The following is an 18,294-nucleotide window of genomic DNA, read 5'->3' on the forward strand; positions in this document are numbered from 1 at the left end:
TCATGGAAGCATTGTTGACAACAGTCAAAAGGTAGAAACAAACCAAATGTTAATCGGCAGATAATTGGATAAACAAAATGTGGTATAGAAAGACAATGGAATATTATTCATCCTTAAAAAGAAACGAAATTCGCCCTGGCCGATGTTGCTCAGTGGCTAGAGTGTCGGCCTATCCACCAAAGGATTTTGGATTTGATGCCCAGTCAAGGGCATGTGCCTGAGTTGCAGGTTCGATCCATGGCCCCAGTTGAGGCAAGAACAGGAGGGCACCAATCAATGTCTCTCTCTCTCTCTCTCTCTCTCTCTCTCTCTCTCTCTCTCGGGCCATGGATCGAACCTTCCCTCCATCCCTTCCACACTCTCTCTAAAAAAAAACTATGGAAAAAATATCCTTGGGTGAGGGTTAACAAAACAAAACAAAAAAATTGAAATTCTAATTCATGCTACATCACGGATGAACCTTGAAAATGTTATGCTAAGTGAATTAAACCAGACATAAAAGAACAGATATTGTATGATTCCACTTATATGAGATACCTAAAAATATAGCAAATTCATAAAGAGAGGAAGTAAAATAGTGGTTGCCAAGGGCTTGGGGAAAAAGGGATTGGGGAGTCATTGTTTAATAGGTACAGAGCTTCAGTTTAGGGTGATGCAAAAATTTTGGAGATGTATAGTGGTGATGGTTACACCACGTTGTGAATGTACGTATTACCACAGAACTGTACACTTAAAACAGTTAAACTGGGCCTGGCCTATATGGCTCAGTGGTTGACCATCAACCCATGAACCATGAGGTCAGGGTTCAATCCCCAGTCAGGGCAGATGCCCAGGTTGCAGGCTCAATCCCCAAGTAGAGACAGTGCAGGAGGTAGTCAATCAATGATTCTCTCTCATCATTTGTGTTTCTGTCTCTCTCTCCCTCTCCCTTCTTTTTGCTGAAAGCAAGCAAGTAAGTAAGTAAGTAAATAAATAAATAAATAAATAAATAAATAAATAAATAAAATAGTTAAACTGATAAATATTATATTATGTATATTTTACCAAAAAAAAATAAATGTTTTCAAAAACAGCTGGCAGGAGCTGCTTCTTCATCCTTCATGTGAGGCCATCCTAAGGCAGGTGTTTTATGCTACATCCAGAGTTTCCTTGTGATATGAGCCTCTAGTCATGACTGCAATAATTTACTGAATAATGTGCCATCCACTGGCTGCCTTCTCCTCTCTGTCTCCTGTGCTTTGTTCACCTACTATTGTTCCCTGTAAATCCCATGTAATTACTTGCACTAGAACACTTGTCTTAGGGTCTGCTTCTGGGAAAACTAAACCAAGACACATAGGCAAGTTTCTTAACTTCTCTAAATGTTCATTTCCTCATCTTGAGAAATAATACCTGGATCGTGGAGTAATTGTTAAGATTAAATGAGATAATTCTTGACGTGCTTAGCACAATACCTGAAACATAGCAGGCACTTACTGAGTTCCTTGGATTTCTGGTCCAATAGTTATCTGCCTTTTTAATAAAAGCTAAACTATGTCTCTCCATTTCAAGAGCTATTGTGTACCATCTTCTATCTGATTAATATCTCCTATGATTTAACATTTATCATCTAACCACAACAGGCATCAAAAGGAACTGGAATTTTGCATCCAACTCAATCCTTGCCTTAGAAGTGGGTTGAGCCCATAAAGGATATAAGACAAGCTCCCATATATCAACAAGATCCTCCAAGTCAGACATACCACCACCATATCCTCCTGACCTGCGGAATTAATTGTACACAAAACTTAATTCTTATCCTTCTTTCTCTTTGGCTCTGAATCTACCATCGTAGCATAATCAAGGCTTATGATGAGGACTAAGATGCATTTAGTCTTTTCCTGTTCCATGGGGCACAACAAATGAAACCATAGAATCATAAAACTCCATTCAGGTGTATCCTTTGTGAAGCACCATTTTATGTGCTTTGGTTTCTCTTTACCTGTTTGCCAAAATACAGAGAGAATTTTGTTAGCACAATGATCACCCATGCCAATTAGCAAACCAAAGGAATAGGTTACTGACTCTGGTAGACGCTCCTAAGTAAGACTAGTGAGAAATCTAAATTTGATTCCTTACTTTTATAGAAAAGACCTTTTTAAATATGTGGTTTTTAAAAGTTGACTAGACTTACAAGTTAAAAAGGAAAGCTCTGTTCCCCAAAACAAATGAGTGACAAAATCCTAGATTACATATCGCCCTTTATCATAATCCCCAAAGCTTTTTTCCAATATTGCTTACCTCCATAGCATTTAACTCTGTTCTTATCCCTCACAACTATTTACAGTTGGCCAACCGAAGTCTAAAGCATGTCCATATTGGGCATGTCTAATGGTTTCCAACTTTGCCTCAATTACATTTACATTACATTTATGAGGCTCATACTACTCCCAATATCACTGCCTGCATCTTCCCATTTCCACTTACTTTTTATAAAATAATCAAAAGATTCAAGAAATATTCAAATTATTACACAAACTCTGATATACAAAAATGGTGACGCTAATGAAATAAAACTACTTGTTAGCAAGTAAGGCTATGATATAGTAGCTCCAAACATTGGCTCACAAGCTAAAGCACAGAAATCAAGATGAACATATGAAAGGCAATGTAACCATGTACCAACTAACATCAGAAAAGTGGTATAAGTCATACAAAAGTAGAGTCAGAGGCAGCTAATATGCATGGGGCATGGAATACGGTTCCAGTACATAACTCCCAATCTTGCACATTTCAGGGAATTATTAAACCATTTCCATTCATGAACTTTCTAACACCACTTTCAGAAGGTATACAATATGAATTACTCCAAGTATTTCCAATTCTATTAGTCTAACAAAGTCAGTTTAATTACATCCATTAACTGCAATCATTTGCAAAGATTTTAAAACAAGATCCACACTCTTTGTGCTCTACTCAAAACTCAGGAAAAAGAACTGGGCCCTGATGACATTCAGAGATTATCAAAACCAACAAGCAGTGTGGAGTTCCACTACAGATCTTTTATCAGGAGCAAGTTCACTTGGAAAATGGTTTTTAAAGTTATTAAGGCTAAATAAATTGTGTTTGGTCAATGAAATTAGAATGGGCACTGCTAGGATTCCTAAGGCCATATTCATAATCTTTCTATTGTTTTCCAGGTCATCCCGCCACTCTCTTGCCCCAATTTCAAAACCCCATGCTCCTACAAACACCAAAAAGCAGGTAGTCATTGCCATGAAATCCCTTGATGGTTAAGCTTGAACCTCATCTCCTTAGTGGATCACAGAATCTGCATGCTTGTCACTCCCTCTGGCTTCTCTCACCATCCCTCAAGCTACTCTCCAGTTCCACTGGTCCCCTTTCACCTCCTCAAACCCCAAATCTCCTATTCTCTTGCTGACCTTTGGACCTAGACCACTCCTTGTGTTATTTGCACCAAGAAAAACCAATCCCACCCCAGCTAACTCCACTTAGTGCTCCACCTCACCTTCTTTAAGAAGCCTTCTTTCATCCTTCATGCATTAATCTCCTAAGTCTTCCATGATAGCCTGGGTGCTCCCCTACAAGAGCTCCCATTACAACAGCCTTCTGATTTGTCTGGCTACAATCCCGAACCTTCCAGAATCACCTGCTCTGTTAATAGTTGCAGAGGGCTGGCATGAAGCAAGCACATGCACATACAGTAAATATATGATATAATGGCTTAACTCTTTGTCAATAAAATCCATGATGAAAGCACACCAGCCATTCTTATTTTCTAGGATAAAATAGATAATAAAATGATACTTAGTTGATCCTTTGCATGAGAAAAACTGTTGTAAAAATATATCATTTTAGCCCAGCCAGCATGGCTCGGTGGTTGAGCATCAACATATGAACCAGGAGGTCATAGTTTGATACCACTCAGGGCACATGCTCAGGTTGCGGGCTCAGTCCCCAATGGGGGGCATGAAGGAGGCAGCCAATCAATGATTCTTTCTCATCATTGATGTTTCTATCTCTCTCTCCCACTCCCTGCCTCTCTAAAAATCAACATATATATAAATTTAAATATATATATATATATATATATATATATATATATATATATACACATACACACACACACACACACACACACACACACATATATATATATGTATATAATTTTATATCTGGAAAAGGGTTAGATAATTTTGAAACATATCAAGAAACAAAGATTCCCCCAAATGAGAAGAAAGCTAGTGGTAAAGCCAGAAATGGAACTTGGGTCTCTTGACTCACAGATCAGTGCTCATATCTTTATATCCAAAAGAATCTGCTCTGAAGTTATTCTAAGCAACTATTCATGTTGCTGAATTCAAGGGGGCCCCTGCCAATGTATTCAAAGCCTGTGTATGAAAAGAGAGTTCTTTCTCAGACTTAACAAAAAAGGGGGAAATTTCCCTTGTGTATCCTGACTGACTGCTCCATGCTCACAAGCCTGGTGAACAGCAGTCACGGAAACTCAGTTGTCTTTGTACCCAGCATCATACAGAACCTATTTTCAACAAGCTCGTAAGAATGGCCAAGCTATCATCTCATTCACTACCCTACCTCCTACTTCTTCCCGTGAAGACGTTTCAAGAATAAGATAGCTAATGAACCAAAGTGGGAAACAAAGAAGAGGTAGGAGGAAATTTTACTTTAAAGGGAAGAAAAACACACATCACCAGAAGGAAAGAAAACACATCAAGAGCCCAATGCGAAAAGGAATCAGCAACACTGCTCCCCTAGCATCCTGCCCTTTGAACCACAGTCTTGCTCCTCCAGGGGATATTAGCTTGGAGCTGGCTGGCAGGAAGGCAGTATGAGTAATCTGCCTTAAACAAGGCATAAGAAAGCCATCTTGTGTCACCGAGAAAATAACCAAGGATCATGATAACAGCCCAACTTCACATCTTCCAAAGCCACTCAACCTTGTACCTTCAGAGCAGAATTCCCCAACCCCCGAGCAGGTCCCAGACCCCAAACCCACCCTCAATCACCTTTGGGCCCACAGAAGATGAACTTCCCACCTCAACCACACCCACCTTGTTTTAGAGAAATCCACGACCTAAGAACTAGTAACTACAGTGCATGACTAGATTCAATTTCTTATATAAATCCCTGCCCTTGTTTGCTATAATTAGCCATCCTGTTCTAGTGGAAAGCCTCTCACAGTTTGCATAAGGATCTGAGAGTATTCCGAAAGAACAGTCACATTACTCAATTCCCATTCAAGTTCTTGTCTTCTAAGCCACTAGGAAGTTGCCTTGAATTAATAGTTTGCTTTTAATACATTTACGGGGAATGCACTTTGCTGCCTGCAATTCATTCATACTCATATCACAGAATGACAACTACCTTTAGGGGTAGAAAGCTGTAAGGCAGGGGAAAAAGCAGGAACACTATCAGACAACCCCACACATACCACACGATACAAGATAATTAAGTGAGCAAAGTGTAAAATCTGAAGAACCAACCAAGACAAAGTCAAGTTTCTGGTATAAGGCATCTATGAACACTGCCACTGGCCTTCCCACTACAGGTATATCCCAGAGATGCCCTCTGACCCAATCCACATTCCTCACCCGCTGGAACAGCAATCTTACTGTTGACTTCCAGGAAAAAGTCATCACTTAGCTCCTTCCTGAAATTGCTGGCTCTCTCTCTCTCTCTCTCTCTCTCTCTCTCTCTCTCTTAATTTTGTTAAGTGCCCAGTAGGTGCCAGCAACTAGAGATTTCCTGGAACTTCAAAGCAACAAATCTGGAAGATGCAAATGGAGAAGGAATGCCCAAAAGGTTAAAAGCAGAATTTGAGGCACAGCCCTGGAAAACAGGGCTAAGAAAATCCACTAGGATAGAACTTGAACTTTCCCAAGAGAGGGTTGACCAATTATATCAGCAATTAAGTCAGTGAGGTAGTAGCTTTGCGTATAAATCACACAGAGGAATAGGCCCTAGTTGTGAAAGAAAGATAGCCTGGATCTTCTTGGTAGGTTTGTCATTGACACATAGGGCTCAGCTGTTGCTTCTGTTGTAATCATAGGGTCACACACTGCTCCTACTATGTCCAACAATAATTTAGCAGACTTGAGAGTCAGTTAGGACTCAAATTCTGGCTCTGCCATAGCATTAACTTTGAGCACATTCTTCTGTTCATTCATTCAACAAATATTTATTAAGCATCTATTATGTGTCAGATACTCTTCTAGACACTGGGGATTCAGCAAAAGGCAAAAGCTCTTGTCTTCATACAGCCTATCAAATTCTTTGAGCTTTAGTTTCCTCATCTATAAAATCTGAATAACCTACCTCTATGGACAATAAGAAATAAGGGCATAAAGCACCTAACATATAGTATACCCAATAAATGGTGTCCTTCACAGAATACAGAGCAAACCTATCCAGGACCCCAACTATAGTATAAGCTACAAATGAGGAACTATCTCTAATTCACTTCTGTATCCCAGTGCCTCTCACATAGTAGATGCTCAACAAATATTTCACAGAGCAATAAATAAGTACTCAATCAATAGTAGCCATTATTATGGTAACTGTTCATCATTACTCTTCCCCAAGCCACTGAGGTTCTATTACCTAAAAAGGCAACAGGGCATTAAAGACTTTTCTTAAAAAGAAAAGCAAGATGTGCCCTGGTCAGGTAGCTCAGCTGGTTAGGTTGTCATCCTGATATGCCAAGGTTGTGGGTTCGATCCCCAGTCAGGGCACATTCAAGAAGCAATCAATGAATACATAATAAGTGAACAACAAATCTCTCTCTCTCTCTCTCTCTCTCTCTCTCTCTCTCTCTCTCTCTCTCTCTCTCTCTCTCCCTCCCTCCCTCCTTCTTTCCCTCCCTCCTTCTCCCTTCCTCATGCTCTCTAAAATCAATCAATAAATAAAAAGAAAAGCAAGATGCACCCCACCATATATCTTCAGACTTCTACAACATGAAAACAAATGTTATCAAGCACAAGTATTCCAATTCAGAGACTCTATCAGTACAAAAACCTGCATGGACAGCTATTGTAGATGCCTGCCTTCTTCTTTCCTAAGCACAAAGTAAGGACAAGTTGGCTTGGCTTCAGGTTGATCCCAAAGACACTTAAAAAGTAAGTTAAATACAGTTTAGCAGATATGCTAAAAGATTATCATCAGTAAAGATAAGCTAAAGAAAAGTGCTACATAAACAATCATAAAATTCTGATGAATTCAAACAACAAAGGTTTATTTCTCAGTCACGTTTTAAGTCCGATGTCAGCTGACTGAAAGCTTTGCTCATTTAGTGACGCAGGGACCCAGGCAGACGGAGACTCCATTTCAACAGGTGCTTCCTCGACCATCATGCGGTAAAAGAGAGTGCTGGATGGTCTCACTCTGAAAATTAAGTGTTCTAGCATAGAAGTGACACAAGTCACTCCCAACATATGCCCGGAAAGACAGGAAAAGCGGCTGTGGGAACATTAACAGTCTCTACCACCGATGATACTAAAACACAAAAAGCTGTGGAATAATAAAAGGATTTATCCCAGAGAATGTTCTAATAAAACATCTGGACAGCTCTAAGGTTCACATAATCCTGGACCTGGGAGGCTGTGTCGGATCATTTTAGAACAGTGGCCTCAACATAAAGATACCTCAGACAACATAAACCTGGACCCTGAATTTCCAGAGCAACTCTGCTTTTTTCTATAAATATACTGAGGGTCCGGGTAAGCTTTCATTTAGGGAACAAAAAAGGGCCTACAGCTGAAAAACATTTGAAAAACCACAAATGTAAACCAAATCCTTTATTTTACAGATTAAAAAAGTAGAGAGAACAGAGGGGTAAAAAACAGGAAGTTAAAGTGACCCCCACCTCACCCGCAAAAAAGCTCCACAATGTTTAGCAGATGTAGAAATAAGTCCACTGACAGAATGTGTTGTTCCATTGCACCACCCTCTGGCTTTACCCTTCATCTCAGCTACCTTGAACTGGCACAAAGGAGCCAGACCTAGACCAAAATCATGTCACAGGGGCTCATCAAGGGTTCAATATATGATATGGATGATAAGTAGAAGTCCCCACCCTACTGCACTAAATAATGATTCACATCCTATTAGCAGTTCTCTATATTACCCATTCGCTGCTTTCTGGCAAACGTGAAGCCATTAGTAGAAGTTAATACTAACCTTCAGGAGACTTTCATTTTTGTTCTCAGATTACAGGTTAACAGCCAACTATGATATGTGTTCACTCAATTCCATTTCCTTATGGCCCCAGCTTTGCTTTATACCCAGCTTTTCCTCCACCTTCATTCACACTAAAGCATTGGGTACCACATACTTAAGCTCAATGGTCCCCACCTCCAGTCTCCATCATTTTCAAATTATCTTATACTTGCTAGTCCATGAAATAATACTCAAACTTTTCAACCTAGAATCCAGGTGTCTCTCAGTCTTAACCCAGCCTATTTTGGGAACATCATCTCCACTGTGGTACTTATCCTGTCCAGCCAAAAACAGGATGAGTCTCTTCTCTCTCTCATCCTTGGGTGAGGATTAAAAAAGGAAAAAGACATAGCAATGAATTCTAGATCTTATGATAGTTCCTTAATCTGAGTTTTTATGTTCTCACTGATAAAATAAGTTTGAGAACATCTACTTTGAGAGGCTCCTGAGAAAGTATGTATCAGTAAGGATTATGTTTGACTACAAGTAACAACTGGTAGTTTATAAGTAAGGAATTTGTTTTATGCAATAAGTACAGGAGAAGGCAGTTTAGGCTGGTGCTATGGCTCAACAATGTCATCGAGACCAAGATCCTTCAAGGTTCCCATTTTCTCATTCTAATACATGGTTTCATCTTGTTGTTGTAGTTGGCTGCTGCCCCTCCAGGCATTGCACCTATGTTCCCAAGAGCAATAAGCAGAAAGGGGCCAAAAGCTGTTGGGGCATATACCAGCCAAGCGTGTCCTCACTGAGCTTTCAGGAAAGCCCCCATCCAACAACACCCACTTACATTACTATAAGACCTGAGCCACTCTAGGCTATAAGGGAGTCAAGGAAAGGGAGATAGACATATTCCCATCTCAAACAAAGCTGGGGTTCTTTTAGTTAGAACAGAATAAATGTTGAATAGCCAATCAGCAAGGTTAAATTAGATATTTTATGTAAAGTGTTAAGCACAGTAACCTCACACATAGTTAACTGTTCAATAGAAGTTAAACTATAGCCTGACCAGCGTGACTCAGTGGTTGGGCATCAACCTCTGAACCACGAGGTCTCAGTTCAATTTTCGGTCAGGGCACATGCCCAGATTGCAGGCTTAATCCTGGTAGGGCATACAGGAGGTAGCCAATCAATGATTCTCTCTCATCATTGATGTTTCTCTCTCTCTCCCCCTCTCTCTTCCTCTCTGAAATCAATAAAAAAAAATATTTTATAAAAAAGTTAAACTATAATTGCTGCTATTATTATTATTATTATTATTCAACTATCTTACCCTCTAGCCAAACAGAATAACTTATTATATCCAGATGTGCTCCTTCCATGTCTATTATATCCACCCCTCTAACTGTATATCCAACACTATCCCTGGTTCAAGGTCCATGAAAATGCCATTTCATCCATGAAGTCTTTCCTGACACTCCTAAGAAGAAGTCCTATGGTGGCAGGACCCACATCAGATAAAAACTTCTTGGAATAATTTAAGAAATTCTTATACATTCTTATACCTGTTTTTACAGTCTAGAATCAAACATGGTATGTTTCTGAAATGCAAAAGCTAAACAATCAAGTTCATATGTCATAAAGCTAGGAGACTGAGGGGATAAAAACTGCACTCCCCAAGAATGAGAAGAAAAAAATTATAAAGTTCTCTAATAACACCATGCTTTTGTGGGAGTTCAGATTATAGTTCATCAAATATTCCTTCTCTACTATGGGCAGAATCTACTTTTACCTATGGATATTGGGGCTTCCCCATGTGACTTGCTCTAACCAAAAAGGTTGCTAATGGAAAAGACATTTGCTTGTGCAATTTGGCTTGCCACTTGAATCCAGTGATCTGCCCTAAGAAGAGCATGCCCCAAGTAGCTGCTATCCCTTCAGCTTGGGCCCCAGAACACAAGTGGAATAGACCGGAACCCAGCTTGCAGCCTACAGCAGAGACACCCCAAGGAGTCCAGCCTCCGACAGCCAAATCACATTCAACCTAAGACACATGAGTGTGAGAATAAATAGACCTGTTGCTGTCAGTCAGGGACTTTTGTTATGCCCCAAAAGTTGACTAATATATACTTTACCATTTGATATATTTTAGCACTTCTTACATATTCATTCATTTTTTTCTTCACATAAGAAAGAACAGGCTGAAGAATCTCTGCCTTTGGTACACGCAGTGATTTCTATCTTTGGATCAACCGATTTAAATTTATGAGACTACATTATCATTAATATCAGTGCTTTTTTTGCATTCCATTTGTTCTACTAGCTTTCAAAAATAAGGAAAATCACAATAAAGTATCACGGAATAATATAAACATTGCTAAAACTAAACTTGGTTAGCCAAGTAGGTCTCTCCTACAGACAGCCAAAATGTTAACTTCTTAGCTGTTGAAAGGGGTGAAAGGATGCCCTAGTAGATTGTACAAAGTCATCTCCACCAAAGTCAAAGATTATCTGTTAAGGTGAGTTTGTGGACTCCAACACCATTCATCGAAACACATTTTTCAAGATACCTGTTTTGGAAAACCATAACCACTGAATTTCGCCAGTAGGAAGACGTTGATAAAGCTTAAGTTTTGTGACTTTTCCAACATAGTAAAACAAGATGGTCATATTATTTTAATAAAATAATTTTAAATAAAATTATATTCAATCACTAATGAAAACCAGTCTCTTTGTAAGTGAAAGATAAAATAAAATTCCAATCCCTTCGTGAGAAAAGAGCCAGTTGAAAGATGTTAAGAGCATGTATTTGACCAAGACCTATTAAAAATTCCAATGGGGGAGGAGAAAGGGGAAATGGGAGATTATTTGTAATACTATCAACAATAAGAAATATATTCTTTTGAAATCCCAGTTGGAAATTTAAAGTATCAAGTAAAATGGAAGAGTGGATTTTGTTTTGTTTTACCTTCTTTTAAGTCATTATTAACTTGGGAACCAAATTTCCATTGGGCCAAAGCTGACACACTAGAAGTATATAAATCACAAAGTTACTAAATTTGCCTATTTAGTGGAAGCAGCAGCCTTCAAAGTGGCAAGGCAAAGAGGACAACACAAAGGCCATGGACATCGCAGTGGACTCTTAACAGAATAGGCCATATGTATGTTGAGATAGCTTACACTTCAGACTGGACACATGCAGATCACACTACCAAAATTTGAATTCAAGGCCATCGCCAAGGTCATCGACTCTGGGTCAGAGAAACCTGGGCTCAGATTCTCACTTTCACACTTAGCTGTATCAAGATACTTAATTCCTTTAGTGTCTTCTTATCTATAATTTGGGGATAATAATAATAGCTACCTCATAGAGGTTCTGCCAGATTTTAAAAAGATAATGCATATAAAGTACTCAGCAACGTGCTAGCACATGAAATAACAATAATAATGATAATAGTAATAACACTACCTTGACAAACCCGGCTCCTACATGAAGGCTGTCCTAATCAGTGAACTCTGGCTCATAATCTGCTCATGAAATGCTGAATGCACAGGTCTGTATTCACATCCAGGTACAGCTTCTATGAGGTGACAGCTCTCTGGATCAACCAGTAATTCTTCTACTGAATTCAGGCAGAAGAATGTTGAAAAATAAGCTTTTCACTAACAGAAAATTAAGAAGGATTTGGTCCTTCCACCCACAATCCATCCACCCATAAAAGTCTTGCTAGCGAAAGCCGCGTTTCCATCATTACCCACACACCACCCCTCCAAACTGTGCAAGGCTTTTGTTAAAGCACAGAAGCAGACGGACAAGATGGCTCACTTTCTAAGCAAACTCACCTCAAAGGCAAACTCTTCCACTCTCCAGAAAGGATCTGGCTTGACCCCACTGCCACCTCCAAACTGACATCCCAGCTGGAAGTGAAGAAGCCAGCCCTCACTTCCAGAAGTTGAGGTGCACTGTCAAAAACTAAAAGAATCCCTTCTGTCCGTGGTAATCCTAATAAAGCGTGCTTGTCTGCTTCAAAAATATCTCATAAATTCACCCATCAGCGCCAAGAGCCAAATACTGTAGGCTGAGAGACAATGCGACTTTACAAGGACAGGAGACCATCGGAGACAAAGTGCCACACCCTTCCCAAGACAGCTCAACAGTAAAGGGTGTCTCTTAGAAAGGAAGAAAAGTCTGACCCCCAACACCCTTCCCCCCACCCCCATTTCATTCTTTACACAGACCCATTTCCTTTTCGTTTTTAAATCAATGGCCTGAGCATCCCCAACTACTACAACTAATAAAGGGGGAGGGAGGGTGGAAGAAACAAACACAAGTCAAATTATACTTGCTTCTAAAGCCCATTTGGAAGAGTTTTCTTCCCGCTTGTCTGCCTTTCACAGCTGGAGCCTCATACCTGGTGGACACCAATGGTGAAGGAAAACCACTGATTTTAAAAAGCCAACCAGGAAACTAGCCATGACAAGTGGGGAACGGCCCTCCTCTCCCGAGCATTGATTGGCTCTTGGGGTTCCACGGTCCCTGTTCTGCCCACATAAATGGCAGGTGCGGCTGTCAATCACTCGGGGCGCTGACAATTCACCGCTCCGGGAGTAAATTGTCTTTCATCTCGCCGAGGCAGGTAGCCGCCTAAAATCGATCCGCTCACACGGCGCGGACCCTCCCTCTCTGGGGAGGAGAACAGAGACCCTCAAGTACAAAATAAATAAGACAGGGCCAATCGGAGAGTTTACGAGCGCACCAACGCGCTCGTAATCTCCACTGTCCTAACATGATCTTCCAAAGGCTTGGACAGTCATTTAAAGGGAAAAAAAATAGGCACAGCCCTCTAAGTACCCCTTTTCTTGTATAATCCCGAGAAGGTGAGGGGGAGGGAAGGAATGTCGTTCAGGTTAATGTCACATCGTATTCGTTTTCGTACACCACCACCCCCTCCCCTTCCCCAATTAACCCAGCTTCATTTTCCATGACACGGATTTTTTTTTTTTTTAACACGCTCCCCTCGGAGTCCAGGGAGGCAGCCTGGGACCCCACCCCCCCCCCCCCCGAGCTGGGGCTGCACCTTTCCCTACTTTGTTCTGCTTGCCGTTTCCCGAGACCCTTGCCCCGCGAACACCCCACCCCTTGAAGCAAGAGGGGGCAAGAGTGGGAGCTGGAGGGAAGAAAGGCGATGGCAGGGAGGGCGGCCGCCGGGAGGGACTGCGGGAGGTGGCCCGGCCGCCGGGACGAGCGCGCCGGGGAAGCCGTGCACTTGTTCCAACCCGGGGGCTTCTCCACGGAGGCAAACCCGCCTTTAGGCCGCCCCATCCTCTCCCCCGCCCCGGAGAGCCCCGGCCGAGGCGGGCGGCTCACCCCTCGGCTCCCCCCGATAACGCATTGCAGCTCCCCAAGAGTGAGGGGCGCCCGGCACGAGAGATGCCGGGGCACGGGCGCCCCGAGGGAGCCGGCGCCCATCGGCCCGGCCCGGCGTCGACGTCTCACCTTTCGGATGCTCGCCCGGGGCCGCCCCACATGGATTTTTACAACCTCACGTCGCCTCGGCCCCGGGCGGCCGGGAGGAGCCGGAGCCGGCGCTAGAGTGCGAGCAAAGCCGGAGCGGGAGGTGGAGGAGGAGGAGGAGCCGGCTGCAGGGAGGGAGGCAGCGGGGAGGGTGCGCTCCGAGGGCCCAGGCCCGCGCGGGGCCGGGCGGGGCTGGCGGCCGAGGGGGCGGCACCCACCGCAGTCCCGACACGCGCGCTCGCGCGGCGCTGAACTGCGCTCCGCGGGGCCACCCGCCGGCGCTCGGCGCTCTCTCCCGCCGCGGCCCTGACTCACATTCCCAGCATTCCCGGGGAGCGTGCGGGGGGGGGGGGGGGGGGGGGCGGGGACGCGGCGCCTCCGCAGGGGGCAGCGGGGAGCTCGGCCAGGGCGTGGTGCGCGCGGCGGGGGTCTTGGACGCGCCTTCTCCCCGGAGGCCGCTGCCTGGAAGCAGCTGGTCCCCGTCTTCTGTCCCTGACACCCCTTCCAAAAGCTGCCAGCCACTCCCGGACTAGTCAGGTGGCCTCGGCCACAGGGGCAGGGCTGGCACTCGGTGGAGAGGCTGCAACTATCTTGCAATTTAAGCTTTGGAGTTGGGGTCGAGGTTTCCATACCCCCGCACCCTCCCCTTAGCTTAATCTTCTTTAGGATGGATGAAGGGATTTCATAAGACTTTTTTTACTTGCTTGTACCCCCAAGGAAAGGAGAAATGGAATAAAGGAAGGGAGCAAGAAAAAATACATCATCATCATCGTTACCATCATTCATTGAGTACCTCCTCTATGCCCTGCAATGTGTGTGTCTTCCCATTTAAGGAAGAAAGATAGTGTCTTGAGTTCATTCATACACACACACACACACACACACACACACACACACACACACATCTCTAGGTCAGGCGCAGGAGGAGTTGGAGACGTTTTTCATTGGAAAAATCTCCCACCCAACAAGTCTGGAGCCCCACCTGCTACCATTTTATATTAGCCAGGGGATTCGAAATGTCATAGGTGTCTCCAGATTTGGTCTCTCACCGAGAGTCCATTCGCAGGCCTAGAGCAGTAATGTCCTTCCATTCCTGATGAGTCTGCTTCCAGCAATTTCAGTGGCCAGATAAGACTATCTCCTGCTGGGAAACTCAGACAAATGAAGCACATTTAGCCTGGGGATGTCTGGGCGAGCAGAGGTATGGAATCAGCACAGCGACTATGGATGACTCTGATGGGAATTCAAACATTAAAGGAAGGAAGTGGGTGCTGAAAGAGGAGGATGCCTTTCTGTTCCCGCCCAGATGCCCTGTCCCTTAAGCCTTCCTTTCACATTATTGGTATTTAAGGTTTTTCACAGATTCACGGCCCCAGAGGTCTCTGCGCTCACCCTCTTCTTTCCCTCGGTCACCAAGGAATCGGCACTCATTTTGTTGACCCGGATGCTCCCCGGAGAAACCCAAGCTACACTTGTTGTGTTTAGTTTCCCATGTACATCCTAGACAGCCTGGGCTGAAAAGGCTTGTTATATACTAAAGCCTTGTCAAGAGTCCTGTGACAAGTCCTAAAATCCCATATCTTTTGAAATGTGACCCGTGTTTATTGAGTACCTCCCTCTGTGCAGCACTTACATTTTCTCAACCACTCTCACAGAAACTCTATGTTTACTGTCTTTCAGGAAAGTCAGGTAACATAGCCAGCCGAAAATGTATTTAAATCTATGCCTACGGTCCACCAGTCTTGGCCACCCATTCTCTTAACCTTTGATGCATGGATTCTAAACAAGAATCCTTGCACTTCCTGGTGACCATTTCTTGTTTATATGCCTCTGTACATTTTCTCCCAGAGGAAAGACCTATGGTTCTCAACAGATTTCTTTCACATTTGGGTTCTTGAAAAAGGTAAGAATAATCACTTCAAGCAGAAAGCAACTGTATGTAGTAGAACAAGGATTAGAAATTTTAGTGATATAGGTCATCTTTACCCTCTCTAAGACTTAGTTTTCTCATCTGAAAATTAAAAAACTGAACTAAAGGATCTTAAGATCTCTTCCAGAGCCAACATTCTCTAACTGTGTGTGTGTGTGTGTGTGTGTGTGTGTGTGTGTGTGTCAAAATGCTTACAAGTAGCCACTGCAGATTCTCACCTTTGAGGACAAAAGATTATAAAACATGCTATGTTTTATTAAACCTGTTATATGGCTTCAGGTTTCCTGTTCGTGTTTTTTTTGTTCGTTTGTTTGTTTTACTTTGTTTTTCACATCTTCCTCCATTGTGGCAATCCCTTCTCCAGCAAGTCAGGGCGAAGCACACACTTTTATGGCAGATATTTTTTCTCACATATTTATTCATTATTCACCCAACAAATACTTACTGAGCATCTACTCTGTGTTGTCCTATAGGTTCAGAGCCCTCAAGGTCTGTCCAGTACAGTAAGAGAGAGAGACAAGAAAAACAGGCATTACAATACCTCTTATAAAGGGACAAAGCTCTGGAACTGTAGGAGCACACAGGAAGGACACCCAACCTTTTCCCTGAGGTTCAGAAAATGCTTCCCAAGGAAATGTCTTAAAATTTGCCTGCCACATCCAACTTTCCTGCGTTATCCTGTGTTCGGCCCAGACCAGCAAGCAGCTAGAAGAGATTGGATGTCTGGTGGACATCTGCCCCTGGGCGAGTCCACAGTATTTGAGACTGGGCCATGAGAATAAGTCAGCCAGTGGATACTGAATGGTGAGCTTGTAGACTGTGGTGGCCTACATCAGAACTATGGCACCCAAAACCATGATGCTAAAGTCATCAAGAAATGAGCTCTAAGACTTTTGCCAAGCAAGCTGGTCTAAGAGAGGAGAGTAGACAGCTATGTTAAACCTTATAACCTACCCACTGGGTTGACATGATAGCCAAGTGGCCCTGTAACTGAGCACTGGTTGAAAACAACTGTTTTAGTTGGACAATGATGCAGGGTCATAAAATAGCAGCAACTACTTGTCTCTCTTTTTCTTTTTTTATATTTTGTTCATTATGGATATTTTGCATTCATTCTTAATTCAGCAATTGCAAAGAAAAATATTTATATAGTCTATACTATGTGCTAGGCCCTGTTCTGAGCATTTTGTATGTATTACCTCACTTATTCCTCACAATCACCCTTTAAGATACCATTATTATTTCTATTTTACCAATAAAGACACTGATGCACAGAGAAGTAAAATAATTTAACAAGGCCACACAGCTAGAAAGTTGCAGGACTGAGATGCAAACCCAGGTGTTGGTTTGCAAACTGGCCCCCTTACAGGGAGGGACTGAAAAGAAAGGCAGGCCCCTGCAGATTGGTAGGTGGCAGACTTAATACATTCAAGGATTGCCGAAACCAGTTTGGCTCAGTGGATAGAGCGTCGGCCTGCGGACTGAAAGGTCCCAGGTTTGATTCCGGTCAAGGGCACGTACCTTGGTTGCGGGCACATCCCCAGTAGGGGGTGTGCAGGAGGCAGCTGATCGATGTTTCTCTCTCATCGATGTTTCTAACTCTCTATCTCTCTCCCTTCCTCTCTGTAAAAAATCAATAAAATATATTTTTTTAAAAATACATACAAGGCTTGTCTTGGGTAGCCAAAAGCCCCATAGATCTCCGCACCAGCCCACCAGAATCTAAAAAGTTTACGTAGAGGCCTGATTCTCCCAAGAAAATGCCCATGGCAGAACATACATTCCAAGGACAGGGAAGGGAGTGAGGAGCCCTGGATTCCCAGGTCTAGCTCCTGGGTAACTAGCAATCACTGTCCTCTCAATTACTTCCTCCAACATCAGGCAGTCTGGCTCCAAAATCAACAAGGCAAAATTAATTGGACTTGATGAGTGATTGGATGTGGGATATGAGAGAGGAGCCAGGACTGCTCCTAGGACTCTGATTTGGGCAACTGGATGGATAATGTGGCATTAACTAATACTGGAAATACAGGTGGGAGGCACGGGTTTATGGAAAATTTATAAACAACTTATGGGTTCAGTTGGGTCATTTCACATTTGAGGTGCCAGGAACCTCATGATGGAGATATCCAGAAGGTGACTATCTCATTGTGCTTTGAGGTCAGATGAGAGATATATGATGAAGACAGTGTATGGGAGTCATCACATTTGGCAATTAGAACCATGGGCATGTCTTAGTAACCCAGAACAGTCACTGGCCATGGAAAAAATACAGTTAGGTGAGAAACAAAACCCCTAAACAACTCACAATTATCTGTTCTTCGTAGGCATAAAGTCATTTGTACATGTCTCAGGGTAGATTTTAGTTCAAGAGAAACATCAATAATCTGCTATAAAAGTAAAAGGCCCAAATAACTACCCACAAACAACCCCCCAACAGGAAATAATCACCCGACACTTATAAAGCCAACCTATTGGCTTAACTAAACGAATTCTCTTTGCCAGGGATGTTTTAAGACCTTTGTAGCCATAAGCATCACAGCAAGCATTTCAAAATCCAGCATCATCGAAATATCTTTTTTTCTGTGGAAATTTTTGAAAGATTTTTAACATCACTTTTCATTATTTAACTAATTCATTTTATTCACTTTTGGCTATGATTTGTCCATAATTA

General features: G+C 42.7%; 1 protein-coding gene across 1 annotated transcript in view; it reads right to left on the reverse strand.

Annotated features, from left to right (window-relative positions):
* The window catches only part of ERC2 (ELKS/RAB6-interacting/CAST family member 2), a gene marked incomplete at its 3' end in the record, with an annotated part of 881,167 nt that extends 867,453 nt beyond the window's left edge, over positions 1-13,714 (reverse strand). The window contains exon 1 of the mRNA XM_079794619.1: positions 13,673-13,714. The remainder of the gene's footprint in view (positions 1-13,672) is intronic.
* Positions 13,715-18,294: the final 4,580 nt, after the last annotated feature.

The sequence above is a fragment of the Cnephaeus nilssonii genome (genome assembly GCF_951640355.1).
Source record: "Cnephaeus nilssonii genome assembly, chromosome: 17".
In the NCBI taxonomy this organism is placed as follows: domain Eukaryota; kingdom Metazoa; phylum Chordata; class Mammalia; order Chiroptera; family Vespertilionidae; genus Cnephaeus; species Cnephaeus nilssonii.